Source organism: Trachypithecus francoisi, unplaced genomic scaffold (genome assembly GCF_009764315.1).
Source record: "Trachypithecus francoisi isolate TF-2019V2 unplaced genomic scaffold, Tfra_2.0 Lachesis_group5, whole genome shotgun sequence".
Taxonomy (NCBI): domain Eukaryota; kingdom Metazoa; phylum Chordata; class Mammalia; order Primates; family Cercopithecidae; genus Trachypithecus; species Trachypithecus francoisi.
In genome coordinates, this window is record NW_022681470.1 from 5,264,183 (window position 1) to 5,289,826 (window position 25,644).

At 38.9% G+C, this 25,644-nt stretch overlaps 1 protein-coding gene across 10 annotated transcripts in view; it reads left to right on the forward strand.

Moving 5' to 3' along the window:
- Positions 1 to 25,644, forward strand: part of CEP170 (centrosomal protein 170) — a 136,974-nt gene that overhangs the window by 1,770 nt on the left and 109,560 nt on the right. The window lies entirely within an intron of this gene.

The following is a 25,644-nucleotide window of genomic DNA, read 5'->3' on the forward strand; positions in this document are numbered from 1 at the left end:
CTCTGGAAACACTACACTGATGAATAGCAAGTTACGTATTTTTCTGTCATTATTTTTTAAAAAGTAAAACTAGGGCTGCCTTTAGCTCTTCCTAACTTTGTAGATAACACTGAAGAGCCCAAGTGCACTTGACAGAGGAAGACACTAAAACTCAGAAAGTTAACTGACTTGTCTGCCCAAGCCAGACTGTTAATGGAAGGCAGAGCCAAATGAAACTCAAGGTCGGTTCTGCAGAGTGATCCTTCCTGTGTCCGCCTAGCCCTTTTACCCTGTGAAAATGTATAGAAAGCTTCTTTACGCTCTCCTTGAGTAGGCTGTGACTATCACTGCACTTGATTCTCACCGTTATTGATCAGTTCTTGCCTTTGTGATGTAAAAGTAGTAATTCTCCTGAAATGGACCTTTAGTTGTATAAAGTAACTTACTAAATGAGGAAAGATGTCCTAACATGTGCTTTTCATAAAAACGAAGTGTTGCAGTGTTTTCCTACTACTTAATGGTAGGTTTTAGTATTATTTCTTGAAAATCAGTAGTATTTTATAATAATATGATGATCAACTCTATAGGCTGTGTTAAAAATAAAATTTCCGCATAACAAGAACCTATGATGTTTATTTTGCCACAGTTAATGAGTTGTAATCATTAATGAGTTATTAGTGATTACTTTCAACTTAAACTAGAATTTACATTTTAAGATATATTAACTTTGTTTTTTATTGGGTTGATTTTGCCATAAAGTGCTCTTTTATTGCCTTATAATTTTAATCGTTTAATTTTACATTGCATTTTAATAGACTTCTTTAAAGGATTTATTATTTACCTTAAATTTCAACTTTAAAAAATCTGTAACTAAATTTCAGTATGTGGAATTATATTCAATCATGCTTTAAATGTATTTTACTGGTAAATTTCATTGTGTTCTGACATTATTTTGTATGGAAATAATCTGCCTGTTCCCTATTTTAACATTAGAATAGTGAAATTTATACTGTAAACCTTAGCATACATTCTGCATATTAATGCTGCTATGGTACTTTTTAAAATTCTGTGCTTCGTGATGTGTTTGATTTGTTCTAAGTATCAGTTTCTTGTCCCTTTTTATCTACTGAAAAAAAGAACTAGTTTTATTATTGTATCTGATTGCAATTAGATAATGCTCATCTAGTACTAAATATTGTATATGCTTAAGTTTTTTTGTCAAAATGTTTTTTTATTCCATAAAATTCTATTCCTGAAAAATATTTTTTCTATACTCATTAATGTGTACTTTTCTTTCTTATCTGTCCCAAACACTGGGATGTTAAGCAGTGTACTTTCAACTAAGTATCTGACAGAGAACCTGATATTTAATTGCTAACTAAAATATCTGTACAGTTGCAAATTATTCTGGAAGTATAACAAAAGAGCAGTTACATGCCATTTGAAGAATGCTTGGTGAGTAGATAATATTGACTGGAGCATTCAGTGTTGATCTGTTTCATTAAGAAATGGGATACTTTTGATGGGAAGAAATATCAGACCATCTTTATCTCATTAGTAACCAAAATTTCTAATCAAATATCCTAGGTTTTGATTTACTTACTCAAATATTTCGTGAAGGATTGTTCAGCAGTGAGTTAGCCATTGTGAGAGATAAAAAACATCTGTCTGGTAGTCTGGTTGATTAAACTGGATATATTATACAGTTTAGCAGAAATGTTTTAGCCAAAGCCAGTGACATAGCCAATGTGTGTTACTGGTAAAGCCCACTTTTGTATCAAATAAAGGTGCAGAAACAAAACAGCAAAAGCAAAGTTAAAGAAAACCTCGTAAAATCTACTTATGTACAAACAGGGATTGCGACAAAGTATAGAAGTGGAAAAGAATCCCAAGCATGCATTGTTGAGGTCTGAAAAACAAATGACACATAGCAGAGAACAAGTCATTTTTTAGGTATATCCATAATTAATAAATGATATAGAAAATATTACCCTTTGAAACACAATATTTATTGAATAGTTGAATAATACCTACCAAATATTGAACATCTCCTAAGTGCCAGGAAGTGTATGTGTCTGTGATGTGTGTGTATTTAATTTATGCAACAAATTTCTAAATTAAGGTATTAGTTTTACACATTGAAAAAATTTGAAGCATAAAGTTAGTGAGTAACTTTGCCTCTGTGTTACACATTCCTAACTGATAGGGCCTATAATTGAACCTTTGTCTTTCTGGCTAAAGCCAAAATTCTTTCTACTCATCTTAGTAAGTTAAAGAGTACCACTTGTTTCCTTATTCTGGTTCATACAATTTTAGAATTCAAGGGAACTTTAGAAGTCAACTCGTACAATGTGCCACCCACTACTAATATCTCTGAGATGTTATTGGGTCCAACTTCTCCACAAACCCTTCCCTGGACATAGAAAAGCCTGTTTAGCTTCCAAAACGTGCAATAGGAAGATCTTACTTAAATTGAGCTAGTAGCTGCTTTTACTATATAACTTCTTCCCATTGGTTGCAATTCAGTTTTTAGGAGTAAGATGAAGTAAGGTTTTTCTCAGTATATTAACTAGATTTCCTCTTGTCTAAATGTTAACAACACCTCCAACTTCATGTGGTTTCCTTTGCCATCCCTCACATCTCTCAGTTGGATTCAATCAGTTCTGTCAGTGCTATTCTTTGTGTTCTGATCGTTTCCATATTTAATTCTGCAGTTAGGGTCTGAATGCAAAGTGCAGTGAAATTGTCCCTTTTCTTATTTCAAGCCATACACTTGTGTTTAAAGTCTAAAATTGTATCAACTCTTTAACAACAGTAATCTCTGCTAATTCAAAGCAAAAAAACAGAGAGAGAGAGAAACGTTATATGGCTTTTCAAGGTATAGTTATGTAATTCAAGGGATTATTTTTGAGATTTTATTCTCCTTTTCTAATGTTCATAAATGGCCTTTATTAAATGATAGTGTTAGTAACACCTGTTAATGATAGGTGTTGAGTTTCTTTTGATGTTGGTTGTGAGGTTTTGTTTTCTTTTAGTGTTCCTAATTAACCAATAAAAAGTTGGCAGCCTTATGTTGATTCTTACTTTGTTTTCTAGAAAATTGGTCTGGAAACCACTGATGTAGTCAACATAAATCAACATTTTTACACGTAGCTAGATCTCTCGCATTGTGTATATACATACCGATGATGTTTTTAAAGCAGTATTTTACCGTTGCACCCTATTAAATTTTATCTCCGTGAACGTAGCCATAGTTAAAACTTGGGATCTTCTTGAATCATGGTTCGTTCGTCCAAGGGATTAGCTTTCCTTCCTGGCTTTTTGACATTTATAAATTTAACAGGCCAAACTCTTATGTCTTCATCCTGGCCATATACTTAATATAGCCAAGGACGAAGCCATGCACATTTATAAATAGAATACATGTTACATAAATAAAAGATGCTGGGAAGAAAGGTGACACAAAAATAATGAGAACCATTTTGATGGCTTTTGTTTGTTTTGGGGGGTTTTTTGTTTGTTTGTATTTGTTTTTGTGTTTTTGAGACGGAGTCTTGCTCTGTCTCCAGGCTGGAGTGCAGTGGGGCAGTCTCGGCTTACTACAACGTCCGCCTCCTGGATTCACGCTATTCCCCTACCTCAGTCTCCCGAGTAGCTGGGACTACAGGCATGCCTGGCTAATTTTTTGTATTTTAGTAAAGACAAGGTTTCAGCATGTTAGCCAGGATGATCTTGATCTCCTGACCTCATGATCCACTGCCTAGGCCTCACAAAGTGCTGGGATTACAGTTGTGAGCCACGGCACCTGACCTTGTTTTGTTTTTTAAATTAAAGAGAAAACCATTATATCCTCCAGTAGTAAAGGAATTAGATGAGGTTTACAATATAATGGAGGATATGGATAATTCTTTTATGATATAAAGTCACGTAAGGATAGATGCGATGAAGAAAAATTAATCAAGGTAAAGAGATAGTGATGGAGGACTGCTCTTTTAAATTTATTTTCAAGTGTTCATTCAGGTAGTTTTCAAATAGTTGAAAAGAAATAATATGAAAAACCTCTTCACCCTACGTCTTATCTGCTGAGTTACCACTTTTGCCAATCCAGTGAGTAGCTATTTTTATTATTTCTTATGTATTCTTCAGTGACTTTTTTTTTTTTTTTTTTTTGAGACAGAGTCTTGTTCTGTCACCCAGGCTGGGATGCAGTGGCAGGATCACAGCTCATTGCAGCCTCGACCTGCTGGGCTTAAGCGGTCCTCCCACCTCAGCCTGCTGAGTAGCTGGGACTACAAGTGTGCACCACCATGCCCAACTAATTTCTTGTAGAGATGAGGTCTCACTATGTTGCCAAGGCTGGTCTTGAACTCCTGAGCTTAAGTGATCCTCTTTCCTCAGCCTCCCAAAGTTCTGGTATTACAGGCATGAACCACCATGCCTGGCCATGAATTTTTCTTCACCTCAAGCAAATATAAATATATATTTTGTGTCCCCTATATGACACAAAAAAATAGCCTCTTTATCCACTATGCTATACCTTGAGAACTGTCTTAGAGTGGTTAGGGAATCCCTCTTTCTGAGGTGACATTTAGCAGAGAGCTTGCATTAGGTAAGGAAGCAAGCCTGTAGGTATCTGAGTGGAGAGTATTCTACTCCGGTGCAGTGGTTTTGAGGCAGGAACGGGATAAGTGAATTTGGAGAACACCGTGGCTGAAGGTGAGTGAGGAAAAGGTGCTTATAGGAGGAAATGAGGTTGCATAGAGATTTTATTGGTTGATTTTAAGTACTATGAGTGTTCATTGGAGGATTTTGAGCAAAGCCAAAAAGTTGGGTTATATTTTTAAAGAATGGCTCTGGGTATTCTTTAAGCCACTGGGAACCATGAGATAAGCAAGGAAATGATTGGAATGATCTGGTTTAAGAGACGTTAATGGTTTAGAGTAGAGCAACAGTAGTGGCATTAGTGAAAATTATTAGGTTCTGGCTTTAAAGAGTCAAACGTTTTGGACGTGTTAAGTTTGAAGTGTCTGTTAAACACCCAAGTGGACACCTCAGGTAGGCAGTTGGAGATATGAGTCAAGAATTCAGAGAAGAGGTTTGGACTGAAGATAGTTAAATGTTAAGCATCACCAGTAGACTTAAAGGGATCTCTTGGGTAGGGAGTTAGATGGAGAAGAGAGTCGGGAATTGAGAATTGGTACTTTCCACATGGAAAGCTGAGCAAAAGAGAAGGTGCCATCGAGGAGGATTGAAAAGTGGCCAGTGAGGTGTGAGGAAACTGAAGAGTATATTGTCCCACAAGCCAAGTAAAGGAAGTATTTTTAGAGATAAGGAGTGACCTATATCACCTTTAATCACCTGAATACTTCCTAAGAAATCAAGCAGTATCCTCTTTCTTTCTGAATGGTCTCTGAGAAAGCAATTTCCTTTCTTCCATCTGGTTTATCAACATGAATGTTCACAGTTATTCTCCCCTGGAAACTATGAAATCTAAAGCCCTGAACAAAGTTTTACTCATAAAGAGGCCAATGCTGTTTCCTGCGTGGATGGGTATGGCCGCTGCTGCTGCCTCTGATGTTTGAACAGGAGAAGCGATGCTGTTGCATGGGAAGAATTTTTCAGGAAGCTAGTGATAGACCAACTGCCTCAGAGCATTGTTGTGGTAGCCAAGTGAGGTGGATGTAACAGCCAAATGAAAGGTATCATTGCAGGTAGGGGTCTCCTTCCCTTACTGCCCCAAGTGTGGTACCAACTTGATGGTGTTAGATTTGAAGAACCATGTTGGCAAATAAAAATATTTTTCATTTTGAGTCTGTAGGAATGGTTTTTTACTTCCTGTGCATTCTATCCCCGTAGGCAGTTTTGCACATCATTTTATAATATTCTTGAGGGTAGAGAAAAGGGCTTGATGCTAGAAAGAGGATAAAAACAACCGGGCCGGACTCAGTGACTCACACCTGTAATCTCAGCACTTGGGGAGGCTGAGGCGGGTGGAACACCTAAGGTCAGGAGTTCGAGACCAGCCTGGCCAACATGGTGAAACCCTGTCTCTACCAAAAATACAAAAATTAGCCAGGGGTGGTGGTGCAGGCCTGTAATCCCAGCTACTCAGGAGGCTGAGGAAGGAGAATCGCTTGAGCCCAAGAGAAGGAGGTGCAGTGAGCCAAGATTACATCACCGTACTCCAGCCTGAGCAACAAGGTGAGACTCCATCTCAAAAAAAAAAACAAAAAACCAAGTTTTAAGATAATAACTTTTTTCCCCAATCCTGAATTCATCCTTTAATTCTAAACAGTGTCCAAATAAAGAGACTTTAGGTAGAAAAGTAAGCAATTTAAAATACTTGCTTACATTTTTTCCCCTAGGCCAGCCAGAAAGACTTTCTTCTTTTAACTAACTTTTTTCTGGAAGGTGTTCAACTGAGTACTGGTTTGTCACATGTTACACGGAATAGAAAAAGTGCAAATTCAAAGCTTAGGGACTGGTTAGGGGTTTTGAACGGTTGGCAGCCAGCTAGAAACTGATTTGAGGAAACAGGAGGGTACGGGAAATGAGTCCCCTTGATGATAATAGGGGTTAAGTGCAAAATACTTATTTTGGTGAAAAAGGAGCATCGCAAATACAGGACTTTCTGCAGTCAGCTTTTGGAGGCAGCGGGGCTATAACTGCACAACATTTAGGTATCTTGCAAACCTTATATAATATGATTTGCTGTGGTTGATCATTACATCTCCTTGGATAAAAAGAAATGCATATAATGCATTGCAAACTGAAGGCCCTTTTATTTTTTAATACTTTTTATATTAAAAATCTAATCCTAATACATGGCAGAAAATTTGGAAAACAAGATTTTCTACCATTAAGTACTATTATAATACCACTAGCCAGTAACCGTGTTATGTAATCTTGTCTATTCTGGTTTAATTTGGTAACATTTTATCATGAAGTTAAACTTTTTGGCTCCAACTTTTAATGGTGGTATAGAATCTGTCTTCTGAAACATATCATCTACTTACATACAATTTATGAAAATTAAAGGTATTTTTTTTTTTTTTTTTGAGGCGGAGTCTCGCTCTGCCGCCCAGGCTGGAGTGCTGTGGCCGGATCTCGGCTCACTGCAAGCTCCGCCTCCCGGGTTCACGCCATTCTCCTGCCTCAGCCTCCTGAGTAGCTGGGACTACAGGCGCCCGCAACCGCGCCCGGCTAATTTTTTTGTATTTTTAGTAGAGACGGGGTTTCACCATGGTCTCGATCTCCTGACCTTGTGATCCGCCCGCCTCGGCCTCCCAAAGTGCTGGGATTACAGGCGTGAGCCACCGCGCCCGCATTTTTGAAATTGTAAACAACAGGCCGGGCGCAGTGGCTTATGCCTGTATCCCAGCACTTTGGGAGGCCAAGACCGGCAGATCACTTGAGGTCAAGAGTTCAAAAACAGCCTGGCCAACATGGGGAAACCCCGTCTCTACTGAAAATACAAGAATTAGCTGGGCTTGGTGGTACACACCTGTAATCCCAGCTACTCGGAAGGCTGAGGCAGGAGAGTTGCTTGAATCCAGGAGGCACAGGTTGCAGTGAGCTGAGATTGCTCCACTGTAGTCCAGCCTGGGCAGCAGAGAGAGACTCTGTCTCAAAAAAAGTAAACAACACTGTAATGGACATTTCTAACTCTGAATTTCTGTGCAAATCAATGTTTTTCTTTGATTTCAACAAATTATGGTTAAAATACAATGCAGATACAAATGCAGAATTCTACTAATTAAACTTTTCCTAACTTCAATAAAATTACCCCCTCCAGTTTATATCAGTTTATTCTTCTACCACCGGCATATGAAACTATGTGTGTTCCTTCAACCCTTCATCAGTGCTGAATATTGCATATCTTTTTTAAAATTTGCTTTCTTTTTTCTTTTTTTTGAGGCAAGATCCCGCTCTGTTGCCCAGGCTAGAGTGGAGTGGTATGATCATGGTTTGCTACAGCCTTTACCTCCTGTACTCAAGGGATCCTACCCACTCAGCCTCCCAGGTAGCTGGGACTATAGGCATGGGCCGCCATGCCCATCTAAGTTATTTTATTTTATTTTATTTGAGACGGAGTCTCGCTCTGTCTCCCAGGCTGGATTGCAATGGTGCGATCTCGGCTCACTGCAACTTCTGCCTCCCAGGTTCAAGCGATTCTCCTGCTTCAGCCACCTGAGTAGCTGGGATTACAGGCACACACCATCACATCACCACACCTGGCTAATTTTTGTATTTTTAGTAGAGATGGGGTTTCACCATGTTGGTCAGGCTGGTCTCGAACTCCTGACCTCGTGATCCGCTCACCTCAGCCTCCCAAAGTGCTGGCATTACAGGTGTGAGCCACCCACCGCACTGGCCAAGTTTTTTTTATTTTTCATAGAGACAAGGTCTCATTGTATTGCCTAGGCCGGTCTTGGACTCCTGGGCTCCAGCAGTCTTCCTGTCTCAGCCTCCCAAAGTGGTGGGATTACAGGCATGAGCCACCCAATCTGGACAGTTTTGCCACTTTGATAAACAACAACCAAAAAAACCTTATTTAAATTTCTCTTACCGGTAATACTTAACATTTTTTAAAAATACGCTTATTGGCCATTGTATTTCCGATCTGAATTGCTTGTGTGTGTTCCTTTTGCTTGTTTTTCTGAAGGATAGTTCATCATTATATCCACTTGTGACAGATTCTAGGATCACCATACTTCTGTTGTATCACCCTGCTACCCTCACTTGTAACAGCTTTTGTGTAATAGATACTGTAAAAATTTTTTCCCAGATTGTCATTGCCTTTTAAATTTGTTATTTTTACCCAACAAAGATTTTAACATGTGTGTAATCAAATTTCTCATTTCCTTTTTCTTATGAAATAATCTCACTACCCAAAATTTTTTTTTTTTTTTTTTTTTTGAGGCGGAGTCTCGCTCTGTTCGCCCGGACTGAAGTGCAGTGGCCGGATCTCAGCTCACTGCAAGCTCCGCCTCCCGGGTTCCCGCCATTCTCCTGCCTCAGCCTCCCGAGTAGCTGGGACTACAGGCGCCCGCCACCTCGCCCGGCTAGTTTTTTTTTGTATTTTTAGTAGAGACGGGGTTTCACCGTGTTAGCCAGGATGGTCTCGATCTCCTGACCTCGTGATCCGCCCGTCTCGGCCTCCCAAAGTGCTGGGATTACAGGCTTGAGCCACCGCGCCCGGCCCCAAAATTTTATTAAATTCATGCCTGTCGTATTTGTGATTTGAATTTTTACATACAAATGTGTTAATTGATAATTTTTTTTAGAATGTATTTAGTCACATATAGTCTGCTGTGTCAGTTTATTGTATGACTCCCCAGAGTTTTTACTTTCTTTTTTTTTTCTTTTTTTGAGGCAAGATCCCGCTCTGTTGCCCAGGCTAGAGTGGAGTGGTATGATCATGGTTTGCTACAGCCTTTACCTCCTGTACTCAAGGGATCCTACCCACTCAGCCTCCCAGGTAGCTGGGACTATAGGCATGGGCCGCCATGCCCATCTAAGTTATTTTATTTTATTTTATTTGAGACGGAGTCTCGCTCTGTCTCCCAGGCTGGATTGCAATGGTGCGATCTCGGCTCACTGCAACTTCTGCCTCCCAGGTTCAAGCGATTCTCCTGCTTCAGCCACCTGAGTAGCTGGGATTACAGGCACACACCATCACATCACCACACCTGGCTAATTTTTGTATTTTTAGTAGAGATGGGGTTTCACCATGTTGGTCAGGCTGGTCTCGAACTCCTGACCTCGTGATCCGCTCACCTCAGCCTCCCAAAGTGCTGGCATTACAGGTGTGAGCCACCCACCGCACTGGCCAAGTTTTTTTTATTTTTCATAGAGACAAGGTCTCATTGTATTGCCTAGGCCGGTCTCGGACTCCTGGGCTCCAGCAGTCTTCCTGTCTCAGCCTCCCAAAGTGGTGGGATTACAGGCATGAGCCACCCAATCTGGACAGTTTTGCCACTTTGATAAACAACAACCAAAAAAACCTTATTTAAATTTCTCTTACCGGTAATACTTAACATTTTTTAAAAATACGCTTATTGGCCATTGTATTTCCGATCTGAATTGCTTGTGTGTGTTCCTTTTGCTTGTTTTTCTGAAGGATAGTTCATCATTATATCCACTTGTGACAGATTCTAGGATCACCATACTTCTGTTGTATCACCCTGCTACCCTCACTTGTAACAGCTTTTGTGTAATAGATACTGTAAAAATTTTTTCCCAGATTGTCATTGCCTTTTAAATTTGTTATTTTTACCCAACAAAGATTTTAACATGTGTGTAATCAAATTTCTCATTTCCTTTTTCTTATGAAATAATCTCACTACCCAAAATTTTTTTTTTTTTTTTTTTTTGAGGCGGAGTCTCGCTCTGTTCGCCCGGACTGAAGTGCAGTGGCCGGATCTCAGCTCACTGCAAGCTCCGCCTCCCGGGTTCCCGCCATTCTCCTGCCTCAGCCTCCCGAGTAGCTGGGACTACAGGCGCCCGCCACCTCGCCCGGCTAGTTTTTTTTTGTATTTTTAGTAGAGACGGGGTTTCACCGTGTTAGCCAGGATGGTCTCGATCTCCTGACCTCGTGATCCGCCCGTCTCGGCCTCCCAAAGTGCTGGGATTACAGGCTTGAGCCACCGCGCCCGGCCCCAAAATTTTATTAAATTCATGCCTGTCGTATTTGTGATTTGAATTTTTACATACAAATGTGTTAATTGATAATTTTTTTTAGAATGTATTTAGTCACATATAGTCTGCTGTGTCAGTTTATTGTATGACTCCCCAGAGTTTTTACTTTCTTTTTTTTTTTTTTCTTTTTACTATCTTTTTTTTCTTTTGTTTCACTTTGTCCTCCAGACTACAGTGCAGTGAGGGGATCTCGGCTCACTGCAGCCTTGATCTCTTGGGCTCAAGCGATCCTCCTGCCTGAGTCCCCCAAGTAATTGGGAATACAGGGCACGCGCCCCCACGCGCAGTTAATTTTTTTGTATTTTTGGTAAAGATGGGGTTTCACCGTGTTGCCCAGGCTGGTCTCAAGTTCCTGAGCTCAAGCTATCTGCCTGCCCAAGACTCCCAAAGTGCTGGGATTACAAGCGTGAGCCACGACGCCTGGCCCAAAGGTTTTACTTTCTAAACTATTTGTTTTTTAATTTCCTCTTTTCACTAGAATTAAATTGGGAGATACATTTTTGAGGGTGAGTGAGATGCAAGGAGCTCTCTGTTTTGGTGGGGTGGTTATTTTAGATTTTTTCTTTTTTTAAAATGGAAATTCTCAAATATACAGGAAAGTTGAAAGAATTTGACAGTGACCACTCATATACTCACCATGTTGATTCTACCAGTAACACAATACCAGTTTTATCACATACCTAGCCGTTTATTCATCATTCCATTTATCAGTGTATCTTGTATTTTGATGCATTTCAAAGTAAATTGCAGATATTAGTATTTGTGTGTGTCTGACTAAAGTGCTCTTAAATTAATTGAGGCTAATTATGTTTCAGTTTTACATTTTCTGAATGTACTATTGAAATATTTTCCAACCTATCACTGTTATATTAAAAAACAAAGTTAAAAAATGAACATTCTGTTTTTTACTCCAGTAGTTTTGGTGAAGTAGGTGTTTCTCTAAACAGCTAGCTAATACATTGACACAGATGATATTGAGTTATTCCTTTTGGGGATAGGGCGCGCGCGCGCGTGTGTGTGCGTGTGTGTGCGTGTGTGTGGTGTCTACTTTTAAAGAGGAATGATGGCCGGGCGTGGTGTCTCCTGCCTGTAGTCCCAATACTTTGGGAGGCCGAGGCAGGCAGATCATGAAGTCAGGAGTTCGAGACCAGCCTCGCCATCATGGTGAAACCCTGTCTCTACTTTAAAAAAATACAAAAATAAGCCGGGCCTGGTGGCACGCAGCTGTAGTCCCAGCTATTTGGGAGGCTGAGGCAGGAGAATCGCTTGAACCTGGGAGGCGGAGGTTGCAGTAAGCCGAGATCACCCCACTGTACTCCAGCCTGGGTGACAGAGCAAGACTCCATCTCAAATAAATAAATAAATAAATAAATCCGAATGGTAAGTTGAATTTTGTTTTTGTTTTTTAAGCTAAAGAGCTATTTAGGGAAGCTTATGTTGTTTCTCTAATCCAGAGGTTCTACCCTTTAGTATCTAATCCAGGAGTAAATTATTTGTTCTAAATTTTATATCTTACTACATTCCACTTCCACTATCCCCCTACCCTTCTTTACCTACATAAGGAATTATATGTTGGGCCATTTAGTAAAAAATAAGAGCCCTTGCTTGAAGTTTTACCCTATGACTCCTTCCTTCCTTTCTCACTCCCTCCCTCTCACTCTGTCGCCCAGGCTGGAATGCAGTGGCGTAATCGTAGCCTACTGCAACCCCAAACTCCTGGGCTCAAGCGATCCTCCTGTCTCGGCCTCCCAAAGCACTGAGAGGATAGGCATGAGCCACCTCGCTTAGCCTTTACCCTATGATTCTAAGTGGTGTACAACAAATTCCGCAATGTTAAGGATCTACTATAAAGAATCAATAATTCAAAATTTAGGGCCGGGCATAGTGGCTCATGTCTGTAATCCTAGCAGTTTGGGAGGCCAAGGCAGGCGGATCACCTGAGGTCGGGAGTTCGAGACCAGCCTGACCAACATGGAGAAACCCCGTCTCTACTAACAATGCAAAATTAACTGGGCGTGGTGGCGCATGCCTGTAATCTCAGCTACTTTTGGGAGGCTGAGGTAGGAGAATCGCTTGAACGCGGGAGGGGGAGGTTGCAGTGAGCCGAGATGGTGCCACTGCACTCCAGCCTGGGTGACAGAGCAAAACTCCACCTCGGAGGGGGAAAAAAAAATTCAAAATTTATAAATTGGAGAGGTAAGAACAAATAGAATCCAACTTGGTGAAAGGTAATTAAAGTAAAATTTAGAGCTTTAGGGAGGGTACCATACCCTGGGGACAAGGGGATGGGACCGTTTGGTATCTAGCAGAAGCAGGTCTAGTGTTTACTGTCAGTAACATTTAGAACATAACTCATTGGCTGGGCGCAGTGGCTCACGCCTTTAATCCCAGTCCTTCGGGAGGCTGAGGCAGGTGAATCACGAGGTCAAGTGATGGAGACCATCCTGGCTAACACGGTGAAACCCCGTCTCTACTAAAATTACAAAAAGTAGCCGGGCGAGGTGGCGGCCCCTGTAGTCCCAGCTACTCGGGAGGCGGAGGCAGGAGAATGGCGGGAACCCGGGAGGCGGAGCTTGCAGGGAGCCGAGATCGCGCCACTGCACTCCAGCCTGGGCGACAGAGCGAGACTCCGTCTCAAAAAAACAAAAAACATAACTCATCACTAGAATCTGGCACCTTTTCCTAGTGGATATTGGGTTGATTCCAAATTAACATCCCCTGCCCTTCAAATATAATAAGATGAGGGGTAGGAATCGTTCATCAAAGAATGCTGTGTTGACAACCATTTGCTTTCATCTACTTCTCAGATGTCTGCTCTTGCCACTAAGATTTCTAATGTTGGACTTTCCTTTCTCTCTTGTGCTGGGGCCCAATTTGTAGTCTCCTCCTCCAGTCTGCGTTCTAAATCAGTACATTGTGCTTTTCCTGTGCTCTAATATCTTTTCTGTTTCTTTCTTTTTGATTTTCCTAGTCAACTTCATAGCCCACTCCCCCACCCTCCTGTCTTGTCAGCCCATGCAGTCCAAGCTGAAGGAGTCTATTTGAGAGATTAGAAAATATACTTTTGTTTTTGGGGGGGGTTTTTTGTTTGTTTGTTTTTTTAATGAGACGGAGTTTTGCTCTTGTCGCCCAGGCTGGAGTGCAGTGCCGCCGTCTCGGCTCACTGCAACCTCTGCGTCCCGGGTTCAAGGGATTCTCCTGCTTCAACCACCCCATTAGCTGGGATCACAGGCGCCCACCAGCACTTCTGGCTAATTTTTGTATTTTTAGTAGAGACAGGGTTTCTCCATGTTGTCAGACTAGTCTCAAACTCCTGACCTCATGTGATCCACCCGCCTTGGCCTCCCAAAGTGCTAGGATTACAGGCGTCAGCCACCACTCCCAGCCTACATTTTCTTGATATAGTTAGGATAATTTCTTTATAGCTGTCATCATATCATCACCTTCTTTTATATTTTAAAATACCTTTATAGAAGGTGAAGCATTCTTATGTTTTCATTCACAAAGCAGTCATTTTAGTTGTAGTGGTATTTTGGTAAAGGAAGGAATGTTGTTAACATTGTTTTATAAGGCAATTAAATTAGTAGTGCCTGGTTTTTTGAACTTTCTAGTTCTGTAGTCTTAATGGGGAGCACACCTGTAGTTTGCACCACTTGGCGTGAACTGAATCTGTGATTCAAAATATTCATATTCCTTAGTACTTCTAAATAATTCATGCAAAAAGTTGTGTTTCATTAACTTTTCATTTTTGTGTTCAGAGGTACCCTCCTACACAAAATAAAATTTGCCTTCTGCAATTCCCTGTTCATTTAGATAAAACTTTGAACTTTGTTTTCATAGCGTGAAAATGGAATATTAAGCACTTTGTTGTTTAAATTAGTGCTTCTGGCTGGATGTGGTGGCTCACACCTGTAATCCTAGCACTTTGGAAGGATGAAGTGGGAGGATCACCTGAGGTTAAGAGTTCAAGACCAGCCTGGCGAACATGGTGAAACCTCGTCTCTACTAAAAATACAAAAATTAGCCAGGCATGGTGGCAGGCACTTGACCATCCCAGCTGCTTGGGAGGCTGAGGCAGGAGAATCACTTGAACCTAGTAGGCAGAGGTAGCAGTGAGCTGAGACTGCACCATTGCACTCCAGCCTGGGCAAGAGAGCAAAAACTCTGTCTCAAAATAAATAAATAAATACATAATCAGTGTCTCTTAAACTGTGTACAGTGGTATCTACAGAATTAAAAATATATATATATACAGATACCTATACCTTACCAGTTTATTATAAGTTGAAGTCTTCAAGTATGAAGCCTAGACATTGATAAATACATACGCACATAAAAGTGTGCTTGTGTGTACAAATCTCCACAAGCGATTCTAGGTCTAAGAGCCATTAGCTTAAGGTGATCTCCTTAACCAAGGGTGTTCTTCTGAGGAAATAAGAGGGAACATCTAACAGTGGTGGTGAGCGGCTTAACTTTCAAAGTGAGGAGATGAATATTGAAACTGATCATATGGATTGCTTATTGCAATTCAAGTCTGATTTATTTTATATTAAATGGATTGTGTTCTTTTTTTTTTTTGAGACAGAGTTTCTTGTTGCCCAGGCTGGAGTGCAGTGGTGCAATCTCAGCTCACTGCAACATACACCTCCCAAGTTCAAGTAATTATCCTTCCTCAGCCTCCTGAGTAGCTGGGATTACAGGCATGTGCCACTATGCCTGGTTAATTTTGTATTTTTAGCAGAGATGGGGTTTCACCATGTTGGCCAGGCTGGTCTCAAACTTCTGACTTCAGGTGATCCACCCTCCTCGGCCTCCCGAAGTGCTGGAATTACAGGGGTGAGCCATCACCACGGTCAGCCAGATTGTATTCATATTACTAAGTAATCAGAAAATTCCCAATGAATTTTATGTCAGATTTCTAATACGGCTGTTGGCCTCTTGATAAAACTTCACCAGAAAAAGTTTGTATTGTGCCACTACTACCTATTAATGTTTGCTGAACATTTACTAAAGTTTCAGGCATCCATACAAGGTACAAGAGATACCAGGATTACTAATAATCACTTTACTCAAGCAACTCAGTTTATAAGGGAAAATAGACAAAAATAAATATATTTTGTACGAAGAAGTTTAGGAGTTGCTGTAGGTGTATATGAAGGGCAGCATAGGTGATGAGAATTGGGAGGCTGGGAATTCTATGGGTGTTTTCCTGGGGGAAGTGATTGCCGAGAAGCTCACTATGAAAGGTCTTAGGACTGCATAGAGATTTCACTTTCAAATTCAGTTGAACATGGAACACAAGGGAGGGGCAGAATAACATGGGGAGATAACAGGGCTTTTTACTCAAAACTGAAGAGTTTGAATTCTATCTTGAACTCTACAGGGAGCTATTGAAAATTGGGGAGTGAAATTATTAGATTTACTTTTATAAATGTAATTTTGATAGCTAGATGGAGGAAGGATTTGGAGAGTGGGAGGCTAGAGACAAGGGATTCAGGTAAAAGAGTTCTGCAGTAATTTATTGGTAAGTACCAGTGGGATAAGAGGAAAGGCACCAAGAAAGATGTTTAGGAGGTGGAATCAAAGGGACATAATGACTTACGTAAAGAAAGCGGGAGTGGGAGATAAGCTATCTGGGCGGTTGGTGATGCCATTCAGTAAGACAGGGAGAACAGGAAAAAAGGCACATTTCTTTAGATGAAGGGGTCCTGTTTTTTAAAACTTAAATCTGAGGAGTCCGTGAGGACCTTGAACTGAAAATGACTAGTAAGCAGTTAGAGGGAAGGTCTGGATCTTGTCAAAAAGGTTTTGACTTGACATATGTGTGACATTATAATAAGCAATATTGGAAGCCCAGGGTTTTCAAAGAAGTCCCAAAGGGATTATGTATAGGGGAGTAACCCCCTAAAAACAGAATTTAAAGAAAAAGTGACACTTTCAAAGAGATTGAGGAGTGCCCACAGAAGTGAGAGGAAACCAGAGTGATGTTTGTAGAAGGCAAGAATGGTCAAAGATATTGACAGGTAATTTAAGATAGCAATACTAGAGATCATTAGATTTAACAATTAGGAGGACATTTTCAACCATGAACTATTAGCACCATAGTTCAAATTCCAAACAGTACTTTGACTTCAGAAATTAAAATTTACTAATATGTGGACTGAGTTCTGTTACAAAATTACTTTCTGTTTAGGTGATTTGAGTTTTTCTTTAATACATGTATACACACCATACACTCTAGTATGTTTACTAGAAGAAAATCCAAACATAAGGAGGAAAATTATATTTTTAAAAAATGTATCTACCATTAGGTTTTGTGTTACTTCCACTTGTTGACTATTAATGCCAATAATCTTTTATCTATATTAGCTTCTTTTTACCCTCAAAGTTGCAGAAGCTCTTCTCTAAATGAAATATATCAATATTCTTTTTTTTTCTTTTTTTTTTTTTCCAAGACAGTTCGCTGTGTTGCCCAGGCTAGAGTACAATGGCACAATCTTGGCTCACTGTGTCCTTGACCTCCTGGGCCCAAGCAATCTTTCTGCCTCAGCCTCCCTTGTAGCTGGGACTACAGGTGCATGTCACCACACCTGGCAATTTTTTTTTTTATTTTTTGTAGAGACAGGGTGTCACTTTGTTGCCTAGGTTGGTCCTGAATTCCTAGGCTCAAGCAGTCCTCCCACCTCGGCCTCCCAGAGTTCAGTATTCTTTAGGCTGGCTGTGCCTAGCGATTCCCTCCCTTAAGAGAATTCTTGTATTTCACCTTCTCCATCAAACTACAAAGAAATTCCATTGGACTATTACATAACTCATGGCGTAGATATATGTAATAGCCCTAGGTATGTACATACCTCTGGTAAAGATAAACCTAATCACTTTAAACATCCATAGCCTAAGAATTACAGTATATGAAAGAACAGTCTTGCCAGTGCAATGAATATTTAAAAATTTTAGACAAAAGAGAGACCCGATTGTTTATATAATTTACTAATGTGTATGAAAGTCATAATGATGCTATCTTTTTTGAGATAGAGTCTCGCTCTATTGCCCAGGCTGGAGTGCAGTGGCGCAATCTCGGCCCACTGCAACCTCCACCTGCCAGGCTCAAGCAATTCTTCTGCCTTAGCACCCCCAGTAGCGGAGATTACAGGCACCCACCACCACACCCAGCTAATTTTTTATATTTTTAGTAGAGATGGGGTTTCACCACATTAGCCAGGTTGGTCTCGAACTCCTAACCTCAGGGTGACCCACCCTCCTCGGCCTCCCAAAGTGCTGGGATTACAGGTGTGAACCATCATGCCCGGCCTATAGTGATACTATCTTAATTAAATTAAAATACAAAAGCACTTAATTTTCTTTTGATTAAATTTTTCTTTTCCGCATGCATTATTTTATCAGCTATTCTGCATGTTTATATACGGTAAGTATGAGATATTTAACGAAAGCCATCCTTAAGGTAAATAATAGTGTCATTTGTTGGTTTGAGAACTGAACTAGCTAGAGTACCACTAGCCACGTATGAATGTGTAAATTTAAATTAATTAAAATTAAATGAAGTTTAAAATTCATCTTTTTAGTTGTATTAGCTGTATTTCAAGTGCTCAATAGTTAATATATGGCTTGTGGCTAATGTATTGAACAGGAACATTTCCATCATCATAATCTGTTGCACAATGCTGGTATAGAGATATTTATAAAAATTATAATATAACATGAAGATAAAAATGAAAACTGCATAATTTAGGCTAGTAATTAGCAACTTACTGTTATACAGTAAAGTGTGTTAGTGACATATTCACTAAATACATTCTTTCTTAAAATAGAGCCTGAGACTTTTCAGTTTTCTACACTTTGAAGTTTCAATTCAGTTTTCATATGTTATACTGACTCTGCGATGGAAGTGACTTGTACCCACCTGCCAGATAGTTAATGTGTAGTGAATCAGAAAAGGTATTGAAGATGAACAGAAACCGTTTTTAAAGGGCACAAGAATTAGCGATATGCTAAAATTAATTGCAGGCACATGACAGAGAAATGGTTGTCATGAGTGAGCTAAGAAGAGTGAATCAAAGCGTTTGGCTTTCAGATTCTTACAGACCCTAAACTTAGACTACTTTCTTCCCAGTGTCACTCCCTCCTGTAGACAGTTTCAGCTCTTTGAAATGGCTTTGTATGTCTTTTCCTGCTCCTAGTGCTCTGTGATCTGACAGGTTTTCAGATTTATAGTTATTTAGTGAACCTGGAGATAGTTTACTTTCCTTCAGATTCTAGGTTTCTAATCCATGCTGTACCCCAGTTTACTAAATTTGCCTCATTTCTCTAGATTGATCCGCTGATTTTTGGTCAGCTGATTTTTGGTTTTTGTTTTTAATAACTGATTGATTCTTTCTTGTCTGGGAGCTTCTCAAGGAGAGAATTTTGGAGCCTGCTGGTGGCCAAACAGGAAGCTGAGAAGATTGAAAGTAGGCGGAAATTTACATGAACTGTCAGCATTTATTGCCCAGAGTGTCAGAGAACTTCTTGTTAAGTTAAAATATATTCCTTGTCAGTCATACTCCAACTGTAGCCAAATCCGAGACTGGCGTAATCACCTGCATCATTTTAAGGTATATTTAAGAAAAATACAAAGGAGATGATGATTTGTGGGAAAAGCCCCGTATTTGGTAGCTGAAGGTCCAGATTTGAATCTAGGTGGTTCCTGTTTATACTAGATTTGTAACCTTGAATAAGCCTTTAACTTTAGTTTTCTTAAGGGACAAATGTTTCTTGAATGCTTGTTTTGGGAGTTAAATGAAAGAATGCAAGTAATTAATAGAAGCAGTTAGCGCAGTTACTGGCACAAAGGAGGTACTTGATAAATGTCTGAATCTAAGTCTTAATTGATTTTTTGGTGTAAAGCAACAAAATTATGCTTTAATAAGGGTAGTACAGTTTTACAAAAGCAAACAAATCCTACTTAACATTTTTCATAAATTGGCAGGGAAAACCTAGCAAGAAATATGAATGCCTAGATAATTTATAGAAAAGTATAACTTATTTTTTCTTAGGTATTTTCTTTTAAGCATTTTATTGAATGGTTTTTATGAAGAAATCTTTTATTAACTCGCTGGCTTGCTAGCTTTTCCTGTCAAATCTAAGTCTTCTGTTCAAAATATGTAATCAACTCAGACACAGAATGTGCGGCGTGGTATCTGGAATATCATCTTCACTTATTTTTGTGAGAAGTGTTTTTTTTTTTTTAAGTTTTAATGCTATTTCAGATTTAAGTTGCAGCTGATATTTTTTCTTTATACCTATTTGCTTTAATTGCCTTTTACAAAAGAATTAATAATATATATGGCAGATGATAAAGGTCAAATTTAGAGTAGTCATTCCAGAATAATCATGAGCATATGAAAGCAGAAATTTCCCCAGTAATGAGTTTGTTCACATGAGCATGAAACAAGTATCTTGGTAAGTATCCAAAAAAAGCACAGCTGTGGATTTATTCTTTTGGAGTAGCTATATAAATAAGGGTGGAGATTTAAAATAAATGAATTTTTTCCAAGAGTATATTTCATTCTGTGTGCCAGATCACATTAATTATACAGCAGAGCTGAATTTTCGAATGTGTTCTAAGCACACATTAGTTTCGCAAAGATATTTCCCTAGACCACCGCAGCCGAAACAGCACCACCTGAGTTATCCTGTCCTGTTTGCTTTTTCGTGTTTCTTTCTTCCCACCGCCCCTGAAGTTTTCTTATTCATTTATTTAGCTATTTGTTTATTTTGCTTCTATGAGATTAGGAAATGTTTCTATATTGATCCACTCTCTTTCCCCAGTATCTTATGGTGCTTACGACTTGTGAATGAAGAAACAAACTGGGTTTTATTTTATCGTACTCTATAAAATGAGGTCCTCATGTATAATCGGTATATAATGTTTATGTCCATTTTCTAGAACTTGAAGAATTTTTGTAGCTAAAAACAATTATGTATGTATACACACATATATGTGAAATTGTTAGAACAGTGCCTGACTCATATTAAGTCATCAATAAATGCTACCAATTATGAATAAAACCATTTGCTTTTATAATATGTGATTTGCATTTTTTTATCCTGAGTTATTATGACATATGTTTGGACTTTATTTGATAATGAATCCTTAGTTGAAATGCCACCCCAAATTATTTCCTTCATTTTCAGAAATATGTGGCATCAAAAGACAGACTTCTGGTGTTGAGAGTATATTTTCTATGAGGGACTTTTTAGGGGTAAAAATGTGAAATAGGATTCCTGAATTTATACATTTGTTTAACATTGTATCTTTTAGATACTTTGTATGATGGGGTAAAAAGACATGGCCAAATTACGGATGCCAGTTGATGCAAACCCTTAGTGTGTTTATTTTAGTTGATAAGCTTTACTGCTGGTTCAGATGACAATTTTGTAAGGTAAAGTTTATCACTTTTACCCCCCTTTGTGTATATTTTCATTGATTTTATTAAGAAAACCGGATCTTCTTTCTTCTACGATTGGTTCTTTCGGGCAACAAAGCTAGACCCTGGGCCAGCCCCATGGAGACCATTGTCACCCTTTCATGCCTCTTAGTACCAAAAGAAAAGTTGTCACGTGCATGCCTAAGTAGATAATATCTTATTAAAATGAGAAATGCGTAGACTAAAGGAAAGCATTTTCTACTGTGTAGACTCATAGTCCTAAGGTGAGGCCAGCTATTTCTTCAATAGCAGGAGTTGTAGGGTAAGAGGAGGTTTATTCTCTGTAAAGCCATCTGGTGATGAATCCACCAGCCAATTGCCAGGATGTAAGGATAGACTGCCCTTAACATGTGTTTTAGCTCAAGTGATTGTATACACTGACTATCATTTATATAATAATGATTTTTTCTCAGGCTTAATAGTCTGAGTAAACCAGTTTCTTTTTATGGGTGATGTGGTGCACCATTTTGTAGTTCTCTTGTAATGCTGTCATGTATCAAGTGCACTGTTTATTATTGCCTGTCTTGACTTAAGTATTATAGTAATTAACATCATTCAGACCCCTCTTGCCATCGTTCCTCAATTTAAATGATATGTGACTAGGAGTAACGTTTTAAATATATATATTTATATAAATTTTATGTAAATATTATATTTATATTTATATATCTATATATATATGTGTGTGTGTTTTGAAACGGAGTCTCACTCTGTCTCCCCTGCTGGAGTGCACAGTGGCAAGGTCTCAGCTCACTGCAAGCTCCACCTCCCAGGTTCACGCCATTCTCCTACCTCAGCCTTCCAGTTAGCTGGGACTATAGGTGCCCGCCACCATGCCCAGCTAATTTTTTGTGTTTTTAGTAGAGACAGGGTTTCACCGTGTTAGCCAGGATGGTCCTGATCTCCTGACCTCGTGATCCGCCCACCTCAGCCTCCCAAAGTGCTGGGATTACAGGCATGAGCCACCGCGCCCAGCCTAAAGTATTTTGCAGTAAAATATACATATTTTTGAAACCTGTGTAGTGAGGCTGTGTGCTCTGCTCAATAACTGCAGAGTTTTTCTTTGTTTCATGTTTATTTAGAATGTAAAACTTAGATATTAACATTTTAGTCCATTAAATCATGAAAAGAACTCTGATTTAGCAGGAAAGTCAGTTTTTAAAGTTAATGATAGCTTTAAATGTAAATGTAATGATAGTTCCCTGTAAATGGAACTATGATGCTGGGCCAGTGTTCACATCTTTCTGACACCCAAGTGTCTGAGCTTTAAACTTCTCTCAGATCGCTGGTGAAAACAGCTTTATGTGACAAAAAGATAAAGACTAAGAAGGAGACAACCGAAGAGGACTATAACTAGGATTTAATGGCTAGATTTAATTGCTGTCAAAGGTTAGATGATTAATTTCACCTCCTGCCCCTGGAGATTTCTAGGTTATCCTCACTTCAAGACTTATAGCCGCTCCAAAGCTACTCATTCATTGAAAATAGCTTGTCAAATGCTCACTGTAGATGAAACATTGGGGTAGGCTCAGGGGATACAATGATGAAAAAATGTTTCTGTATTTCAACTCTGTGCTGATTTAGAATGATACCATCCCCACTGTCACCATCCATGTCCGGAGTAATGACAACCTCCCGTTGTTCTAGTAACACCCTAGGCTTCTCTCTGTCGTGGCATCTACTAACTACTATTCCCTGCGGTAGTGAGTTCCTTGAGGCAAGATTTTTTTGTTTGTTTTATCTTTGTGTGTCCTTGATCCTCAAAAGTGCCTGGATTCCACAGCCTTCTCAATAGCTGTTGAAAGAAGGGAGGGATGGAGGAAGACAGTTGTGCTGCCTTCAAAGAGCTCATCAACCTGAGGTGTAATCATATCGTTACAGTATATAATTATTAATGCAAAAAATTATAGTTTAAATTCTAGCATAATAAATGTTTGAACAAAATATTGTGGGATTACAGAGGAAAGAATGGCTAACTGTGCCCTGGGGGAATGGGAATAAACTTACCGAGAAGCAAATCTGTTAGTTTTGTACCTTCTCATACTCTTTGAGATTTCCTAAATGCTGAAATTAATAAGCACAGAAGATAGAGACTGATAAAATTTTGTATTATGTCTAGTCTGCTTTCGAGAATAAGTACTACAGTATTAGAAGAGATACTGAAGGCCAGGCATGGTGGCTCACACCTGTAATCTCAGCACTTTGAGAGGCTGAAGCAGGTGGATTGCTTGAACTCATGAGTTCATGACCAGCCTGGGCAACATGGCAAAACCCCGTGTCTACAAAGAATACAAAAATTAGCTGGGTGTGGTGGTGCACACCTGTAGTCCCCGTTACTCAAGAGGGTGAGGTGAGAGCCCGGAGCTTGAGCTTGGGAGTTGGAGGATGCAGAGAGCTGAGATCTTGCCACCCAACTCCAGGCTGAGCAATAGAGAGCCAGATCTTGTCTCAGTAAAAAAAAAAAAAAAAGAAGAAGAAGAAGAAGAAAAGACAGTGAGGTTTGCTGATATGGAAAAATTTGGGGGTTTGCTTTAGTTATATTATTAATCACTTTAAATGAAGTGCTGGAATTACAGGCATGAGCCACCACACTCAGCATAAAGATGGTTTTAATTCTGTCATTGATCTATTTGTCTTCTGTATGTTATGTGTTTTTTCTTTTATTCCTTTATTATTGTCTTTTTAAAAATTTAACTTTTTGTGATGTATCATTTTGATTTCCCTTTTCTTTCTTTTACTGTATATTTTTAATGTATATTCTTAGTGGTTACCTTGGCAATTCCAATTAATATCTTAAACTTATAAGCCTAGTTTGAATATATCAATTTAGTTTCAAGAGTATACAAATACTTCATTTGTGTACATCGCCATTCCTCCCCTGTAATATTATAATTGTCACAAATTACACCTTTATACATTCTCTTTCCAGTAACAGATTATAATTATTGCTTTATGAACTTGCCTATTAAACCCTATAGGAAAAACAGAAGTTACAAACCATATGAAAAGTATGAAAACAGTGGATTTACATTTACCTTTATAGACACCTTCATCAGTGGTTTTAAAAATTTTTATCACAGTTTTAAGTTACTGTCTAGTGTCCTTTCATTGCAGCCCGAATGTCTTTCACATTTTTTGTAGGGCACTGTACTGACACACACAAAAAAACAAAACTGCCAGCTATTGTTTCACTGGAAATGTATTAATTTCTGCTTGCTTTAAAATAAATAAATATATATAATATATTTATATTATATATTTATATTATATATATATATATATATATATATATATATACTTGAAAGATAGTATTGCTGGGTATAAAATTCTTGGTTGACAGTCTTTTTTTTTCTTCTCCTTTCCCACTGTTGATCCTACTGCTTTCTAATCTCCATAGTTTCTGAGAAGAAATCTGCTATTTATCTTGCTGAGGCTCCATCTTACATGAAGAATCACTTCTGTCACTGTTTTCAAAATTCTTTCTATTTCTTTAGGTTCTGACAATTTGATTGTAATGTTTTTTGTGTAGAGCTCTTTGAGTTTATCTGCTGGTAGTTTATTGAGCTTCTAGGATGTGTGTATTGATTTATTTTGGAAGTATTTTTCCATTAAGACTTCAAATACTTTTCTGTCATATTTCCTTCTGGGACACCTATAATGTATATGTTAGTATATTCAATGATATCCTGCTGGTGCCTCAAGCTCTGTTCATTTTACTTCATTTGTTTTTCTGCTTCTCATATTGAAGATAAGACAACCTCAGTATTCTTATCTTCAGGTTCACTGAACCTTTCTAACTCTGCTCATATCTGCTTTTGAGCCCCTCTAGTGAGTTTTTCTTCAGTTATTCTGCTTTTCAGCTCCAGAATTTGTTTGGTTCCTTTTCATAATTTCTGTCTTCCTACTGATATTCTCGTTTTTCTCATACACTGTTTTGCTAATTTTTTTGTTGATGGTTTTCTTTAGCTCATTCAGCATATTAAAGACAGTAGATAGTTGATGTAACACCTTCGACTTATAACTACAATGGGTGTTAACAGGATTCTATCAAATCTTTTTTGTTGTTTCTTTATTTTCATTATGTTATTTTTTATTTTTTGAGAACTGTACTTTTTATCTTATTTTTATTTATTCATTTGTTCTGAGACAGTGTTTCACTCTTTTGCCCAGACTGGAATGCAGAGCTTGATCATGGCTCACTGCAGCCTCAACCTCTTGGATGCCACCATGCCCAGCTATTTTTTTTTTTAATTTTTCATAGATGTGAGGTCTTACTATGTTACCCAAGCTGGTCTTGAATTCCTGGGCTCAAGAAATCCTCCCGCCTCCACCTCCCAAAGTGGTGAGATTACATACATGGGCTACCATGCCTGGTGAGAACTAGACCTTTTAGACATTATGTTGTGATACATCTGGAAATGTAATTCTTGCACTCTCTAGGGATTGCTGAATCTTACTTGTTCAGGGTTGAAGTGATTAT